General features: G+C 38.2%; 1 pseudogene across 1 annotated transcript; it reads right to left on the reverse strand.

The window, feature by feature from the left end:
• Window positions 1-3,131: 3,131 nt before the first annotated feature.
• LOC110749072 (TMV resistance protein N-like) lies at window positions 3,132-6,365 on the reverse strand (annotated as a pseudogene). Its single transcript, XR_015825789.1, has 5 exons — window positions 5,916-6,365; window positions 4,651-5,765; window positions 4,255-4,533; window positions 3,382-4,125; window positions 3,132-3,167 (listed from the first exon to the last, which is right to left on the reverse strand). The product of XR_015825789.1 is annotated as a TMV resistance protein N-like (transcript).
• Between the last annotated feature and the right edge of the window lie 352 nt (window positions 6,366-6,717).

The following is a 6,717-nucleotide window of genomic DNA, read 5'->3' on the forward strand; positions in this document are numbered from 1 at the left end:
TTCATGAAAGTTTCTCCAATTGGTGTGTACTATAACATATCCAAACTTCAGCCCCATTGGATAAATCTGGAGTCCGTTACCTAGCAAACACAGAACCATGCTCAGGATGGATCTTATCAGCACGAAAAATGAGTTAGCAATTTGTTTCGGCCTTAACTTCTTCCTCCGACCTTGGATTGGCCCAAATAACATATGGCTGGAAAGAAGACATTCTGAACTTCAATTTAGAGTGCTTAAAGTCCTAATTTGATTAAGAGAAGCCCAAGTTGTAAGCCCTTGAAGTTGCTGGTCATGCTGACCTCAGCATGTGCTGGTTGGATGCTTGGTCATGGTGAGCTAGGTATGAGCTATCATTTCTGGTTGGAAGCTTGGTCATGGTGACATGAAGATGAGCTAGGGCTGCTGGTGGGATTTAGTGGTGAAGTGCATCAACCAATTCAAGATTTTCTAATACAAGTGCATCACCCATTTCAGATTTTCTAATACAAGTGCATCAACCATTTCAGATTTTATAATTCAAGTGTTGTATGCATTAGTCTTATTGAATTCTGATTTTCACTTCCCCTAGGCCTATAAATAGGGAAGTTCTCTAAGCTTGTAATAACACCCCAAGGGGGGGGAGCTCTCAAACACTTCTCTAGAGCTCCCTTCCCTTCTCTCCCTCAAATTCTCTTAGTTTCCCTTTGTAGTTCTCAATTGTTGTAATAAGATCATTCTATTAAATTTTCTTTGTACTAAATATCAAACACTTTTCCTTTCTCTTCTTCTAATTCTCTAAAGCTTTCAAACACATGTTCTTCCAAAATCCTCAAAGTTCTCAAACATCTCTCTACTTCCCTTCTCTTCCAAAAGTCTCCATGTCTCAAACACTTCACAAACACATTTCTCTTCCTTCCCTAAGTTCTCAAATTCTCCAAGTTCACAAACATCCTCCAAGTTCTCAACCACTCTCTTCCAAATTCTCAAAGTTCCTAAACACTCTCTTCCAAAATCCACAAAGCTCTCAAAACACCTCTCTACTTTCTTCTCCAAATCCTCCAAGTTCTCAAACACTCTCTTCCAAATTCCCCATGTCTTAAACACATTCCCTTCCAAAATCCTCAAAGCTCTCAAACACATGTTCTTCCAAAATTCTCTAAAGTTCCCAAACACTTTCTTCTCCCTCCTCAAAGTTCTCAAACACTTCCTTTCTTCCTCAAAGTTCTCTTAGTTTCCTTAATGTTTTCTTAGTTGTAATTTATTTTTCTTTGTTATGTAAATTCTTTTCTTAAGTTTTCAAGTTGAATTAGTTTCCAAGTTTCAATTATGGTTTTTGTTCTTATTCATTATGCTTATAAGTTAATATACTAGTTTGAATGATTGATCACCATTTAGGCTTGCATGTTAGCTATCTTGGTTTGAATTAAGAGTATACACCATGCTTTAATTCGAATTGAACTATGAATAGGAAGAGTATGTATGGACATTCGACAACAGGGATTAGATACATACTTGGTTGTTTAAAATGTTCTTCTATGCTTAATGGGTTCCTAATGCTTAATTTTAGGTTAGACAACAAATGATCAAATTAGGGAATTAGGAACACAAGGTTATGACCACACACCATGGCTTAATCATACTTTAGCTAGAATCAATCCATTAATCTAAATTGAACTTGGGAACTTATTTGCTTGAGTTACTTATTTCTTTCTTCCTTGTTTTATGTTCTTTGTTTTTGTTTCTATTTTGTGTAGGGAAACTAAATTGGATCATTCAATCACCAATCCCTGTGGAATCGACCTCGCACTTACATATGCTATACTACCAACGGTTCGTGCACTTGCGAGTATCGCAAGTTGAGGAAGGTTCATACAAATGAGAATGCTTTAGATTGTCTAACAAAGTCAGTCACAACAGCAAAGTTCAAGCATTGTTTGAACTTGCTCAATCTTGTTACATGCTAAAGATTGAGGTGGAGTTCTTGAGAGTTATCGGGACGATTCTCAAGACATTACAGATGTCCTGGAAGGCAATGATGTCCACAAGGAGTTTTACGCTCGCCAAGGTGGAGATTGTTGGAAAATTGGCTCACATAAAGGATTCTAAGTTTCGGACTAGCGACCGGTCGCAGGACATTTGCGACCGGTCGTTTTTACACATAATCGAAGTCTGGAGCAAAGTCGACTCGCGACCAGTCGCCAACTAATTGCGACCGGTCACAGGTAGCAATCGACCGGTCGCGCACTGGTCGCAGGAAAAGAATTCGAAGTCTGGAGACTCTGTGCAAAAGCGACCGGTCGCTCAGTGCGTGCGACCGGTCGCCCAGCACGTGCTGTTTCGGATTTCTCGAGTTTTGAACTCTAATTTCAAGGGCTATCGCCTCCCACCTACTTGCAAGGACTCTAGGGGTCACTTCTAAGTCAGAAGAACGTTGGAAATCAGTTGGAAGGTTTGAGGTAGCATTGAAGGACATTGGAAGACTTGTTTCAAGGTGTAGCTACCCTATGGTTCTATATAGGGTGGCTACTCAAGTAACCATCAATACATAGCTTGTGGCTGGCCTAACTTGTGGTTCATGTCAGGTATTCAAGGGCAGAACGTGGGAGACAAAGCAAGGGTCTTCTCTCAAGTCTAGAGGCTCATGTATTAAAGGAAAGAGTGAGCAAGTCTGAAATGTAAAAAAAAAAAAAAAAAAAAGAGTTAGAGAGAGTTGGAAGAAAAGTAGCTGAAACTAGTGAGTCAAGAAGAGGAGAGAAATTCTCAAGTGTATCAAGGTGTGAGCAAGGGTGTGAGAGAAACAGATTGTGAGGGTAGTGTTCTAAGGGGGTTTCTGTGTAAACCAAAGTTGTAACCTATCTTCATTAGTGAAATTTCTCAAGGGGATCACCAAAGAGGATGTAGGCAAATTGCTGAACCTCTATAAACACTTGTGTCTTTTATGCTTGATTATTTTCTGTGTGTGTGTAAGATTCATCCATCATTGAGTCTTGTCCAAAGTCCATCAACAACAAACTCTAAAGGGGAGTGAGTTGGTTCTAATTCACAACAAATGTCATATCCAAGAACTTCTAAATCTTCAAAAACAACACATAAAGCAATCCCAACCCAGTCGCTGCTATTTGATGGGTGTGGAGGGAGAGGTAGCTCCACATTTACTGAATCTCCCACACTTCGATGACTGAACCACTCTAGAATTTCACATTCGAGTTATACAATACAGCTCACTGGACGAAAAGAATTACCATTATTTTCTGAACGCATTCCGTGTACCAAAAGAATTACCATTATTTTTTTTGGTCGAAATTATAATTATTTATTATAGAAAAGAAAACTATATTCTTTTCACCAAAATAAAAATAAAAAGGGAAAGAAAACTATAATATTCAACGAGAGAGTAAATACCTCAATGGCTGCTGTCCTTATCATTGCAAATATTGCATTAATCCAGTCTTCTTCTTCAACCAATTTGAAGCAATTAAGACACTCGCTCAACCTAAAATTTACAATTTCTCTATCTGGCAATCGCTCAAGCCATTGGCAGTCCGACAATCCAAGAAACTCAAGCTTAGAAAGGAATCCAATGCTCGAGGGAAGGCTAACGAAATTGTTTCCACCAAGTAACAACACTTTTAAAGAAGACAAGCAGCCAATATCATCAAGGATGGCTACTTCACCAATATTACAATTGCTCAAATTTAACCTTTCCAAAGACTTTAAACGATTTAGAGAAGACAACAGCATTTTGTTAATTTTTGTGCAACCTTGCAAATCCAGCTCTTTAAGGCCGACAAGGCGTCCAATTGATGCAGGTATTTGCTCAATAGCAATCCCACGTAAACAAAGATGGGACAAGTTATTCAGCTGTTCCACAAATCTTCGAATGTTTTTCACTGTTGAGCAGCCACAAAGACTAAACTTTACAAGAGAATCCATTTCCACCTCACTTGGGAGACTGTTAAAACCTGTACACCCATCAAGTTGCAAATGTTTCAGCGTTTTGTGAACTGCAAAAGATGGGTGAACCTCAACTAAATTCGTACAATATTGTAGCCACAAAATCTCAAGATTTGGAATGCCTGTGAAATCTGGGGTAGTTGTCAATTTATCGGAGTAACTAAGGTCCATACATTTCAAGTTTGGCAAGACCTGTACAGTACGTAAAAATTGTAAAATAATAATTTAAAATAAACCCTTACTAATGAACAAGTTACAATTATATCCAAATTATGTATATGTAAAAGAATTCTAAAATGCCATATTTCAATAATCTCTCACCTTTGCTCCATCCCAAAGCTGGGAAAGTTTGCTGTGACTCATCTTTAGTTCAACAAGGAAACGTGGTTCAAAACTTGATGGGAGTGATTTATAAGGGTACCAACTCCAACGGATAGTTCTTAAGGAATTTGGAAGATCTTTGGGGGCTGAAGAAACGATCACATTATCAAAATCAAGAAGCCTTAATCTGTGCATCTTAGGGAAGGCTTCAGTACAATTCCAATTCACCTCTTCTAATTTCGGCAAACGCAAGCCAATAGCTTCAATTGCTGCGGTTCCCTAATAATTAATAATAATAAATGAAAAGGTAGCACATTCAAGTCTAATATCTTTTTAAAAGATATATGGCATATATTTTCTTCCAAACATAATATTTCTACGTACATAACTTCTTACCGTATTGTTCATGATTACATGAGAGATATCATCGCGAAGCCACAAACGACTGCGTTGACCAGGCTCTTGGATAGACTCTTGACGAACAATTTTCCATGCCATTTCTTGTATCAAATCATGCATCTCAACAATGTCGATATGATATTGATTTTTCTCAATAGTTAAGAGAGATTTCAATAAGAATATCTATCACAAAGCGACTGGAAATGTCATGGCTCTTGTCAAGTATTTCAATTACATCCTCTTTATACTTCCCTTTATGGAAGCATGCAACATCGAGAAAAATTTTCTTGTCTATCTCTTCTAGTCCATCATAACTTACTTTGAGTGAGTGAAAAATTGTTGGATTAGGAATTTTCTCTAGATTATCCAACGCACTTTTCCATGTACATTGATCTCTCCCATACAAAGAACTCCCCAAAGTTTTAAGAGCTAATGGAAGACCTTTGGCATATTGTAGGAAACACATAGACAATACCAAGAAACCTTTCTGAGGCTGACTTTTCTTAAAGGCCTTTTGACTGAACAGCTCAAGAGCTTCATCATCATTTAATACCTTGACCTCATATGCTATCGTTATACCATGTTCAACTAGTACACGTTCATTTCTAGTTGTGATGACAATTCTACTCCCCAAACCAAACCAATTTTTCTCTCCAACCAGTGTTTCAAGTTGTTTTAATTGATCCACATCATCAAGGACGATAAGGACCTTTTTATTGCGTAAACATTTTCTAATGAAAGAGATTCCTGACCGTTCATCCTTAACTTGGATAATATTTTCCTTTAAGATTGGGGAAAGAAGTTGTTTCTGTAGATCAACTAGAGCACCATGTTTTGCAGAAACCTCTCTCACATTGGATAGAAATGAGCTAAGTTCAAAATTATGTGAAATTCTTTCAAAAACTAGGTTAGCAAGGGTTGTTTTGCCTAACCCACCCATCCCCCATATCCCTATAAATCGAACGTCATTTGCCTTGAGGTCTAATTGCAAACGTAGTTGCTCAAGGGCAAAATCAATTCCGACTAACTTCTCTTGAGAATCTAACAACCAAAATGGAGTAACTTTGGTCCACACACGTTGGACAATGACTTTGATAAGCTCTCTTTCACACCTACAAGGAAGAAAAGTAAACTAACTATCAAGAGGGTACACATTACATATAATTAACAAGGATGTTGCATCAAAGGAAGAAAACTTAGCATCCAAGTAAAGCTCTCTAAATTTGTTAAGAAGTGGGAACGTTTCATGCATGCATACTTACTGATAATTCTTTGAAACCAACCCAGAGAGATTGGCAACTTCTTTTAAAGCATCTCTCCACCGCTTCACCTTGTCTACATCTTCACTGAACTTTTCTTCATGCTTAGTGAACGCTTCCATAAAACTCCCCCTTTGATTTCGCACATCGGAAGGACCGACCTTATAAAAGATTGGTATAAATTCTCTTGGTGTCTTTCATGCATTCAATAATCTTTGAAAGTTCATCCAAGCACCAGGTGGAAGAAGCGTAATTTGGGGAGAGAACAATGATGGCAAGATGTGATTGTTCGATTGCGGTCAACAGCTCCAGAGAAATACTTGCTCCTATTTCAAGGTCTCGGTCGTCCTCGAAAGTTTTTATTGCTTGCCAGTACTGCAGTTCGTGGTATAAATGAGATATAAAACCCCTGCGAGTGTTCTTTCCCCTGAAACTCAAAAACACACCATGCTTTCAATGTGGAGGAGCCGATTCAGCTGAAGTACGAGATGTAGAGGCTCTTTGGGTGCTGAAGGCCATTGGAAAAGAAAATAACTCCCTAGAGATCTGGTTCTGCAAATTCTCAGAAAATACTCAATAAGAAAGTTGTAGGAATAGATGAAAAGCAGAGGGGAAATAAAGGAAGAGGGAGAGAGAAAGACAAAGAGAGATGGAAACTATGTCGCATGGTGGTGTGTTAACCAAAGAAAACCGCACACGGTTTCAATTGGAATCTAATTGCATATGCAATAATGAATTGAGCCGGAGATAAGTTAGATGGCTATTAAATTAATCTTGCTCAGCCAAATTTCGCGATGATCACCAT

This window comes from Prunus avium, chromosome 7, assembly GCF_965620075.1.
Source record: "Prunus avium chromosome 7, drPruAviu1.hap1.1, whole genome shotgun sequence".
Lineage (NCBI taxonomy): Eukaryota > Viridiplantae > Streptophyta > Magnoliopsida > Rosales > Rosaceae > Prunus > Prunus avium.